Source organism: Triticum dicoccoides, chromosome 2A, assembly GCF_002162155.2.
Source record: "Triticum dicoccoides isolate Atlit2015 ecotype Zavitan chromosome 2A, WEW_v2.0, whole genome shotgun sequence".
Lineage (NCBI taxonomy): Eukaryota > Viridiplantae > Streptophyta > Magnoliopsida > Poales > Poaceae > Triticum > Triticum dicoccoides.
The window spans coordinates 706,806,545-706,807,568 of record NC_041382.1 but is presented as its reverse complement, the minus strand read 5'-3'; positions in this window follow the sequence as shown (position 1 = coordinate 706,807,568).

The following is a 1,024-nucleotide window of genomic DNA, read 5'->3' as shown; positions in this document are numbered from 1 at the left end:
TAGACAACACTCCCCCCTCTCGTTGCCATGCATCACCATGATCATGTGTGTGCGTAGGATTTTTTTTGAAATTACTACGTTCCCCAACACCGGAAACTTAGTACATGTCTGAATACATAGACAAACAAAGTGTCCCTAGTATCCCTCTACTTGACTAGCTCGTTAATCAAAGATGGTTAAGTTTCCTAGCCATAGACATGTGTTGTCATTTGATGAACGACATCACATCATTAGAGAATGATGTCATGGACTAGACCCATCTGTTAGCTTAGCATTATGATAATTTAGTTTATTGCTATTGCTTTCTTCATGAATTATACATGTTCCTATGACTATGAGATTATGCAACTCCCGAATACCGGAGGAACACCTTGTGTGCTATCAAACGTCACAACGTAACTGGGTGATTATAAAGATGCTCTACAAGTGTCTCCGGTGGTGTTTGTTGACTTGGCATAGATCGAGATTATGATTTGTCACTCCGTGTATCGGAGAGGTATCTCTGGGCCCTCTCGGTAATGCACATCACTATAAGCCTTGCAAGCAATGTGACTAATGAGTTAGTTACGAGATGATGCATTACGGAACGAGTAAAGAGACTTTCCAGTAATGAGATTGAACTTGGTATGATGATACCAACGATCGAATCTCGGGCAAGTAACATACCTATGACAAAGGGAACAACGTATGTTGTTATGCGGTTTGACCAATAAAGATCTTCGTAGAATATACAGGAGCCAATATGAGCATCCAGGTTCCGCTATTGGTTATTGACCAGACATGAGCCTCGGTCATGTCTACATAGTTCTCGAACCCGTAAGGTCCGCATGCTTAACGTTCGATGCCGATCGGTATTATGAGTTTATGTGTTTTGATGTACCGAAGATAGTTCAGAGTCCCGGATGAGATCATGGACATGACGAGGAGTCTCCAAATGGTTGAGACATAAATATTGATATATTGGATGACTATATTCGGACACCGACATGATTCCGAGGTGTATCGAGTATTTACCGGAGTATCG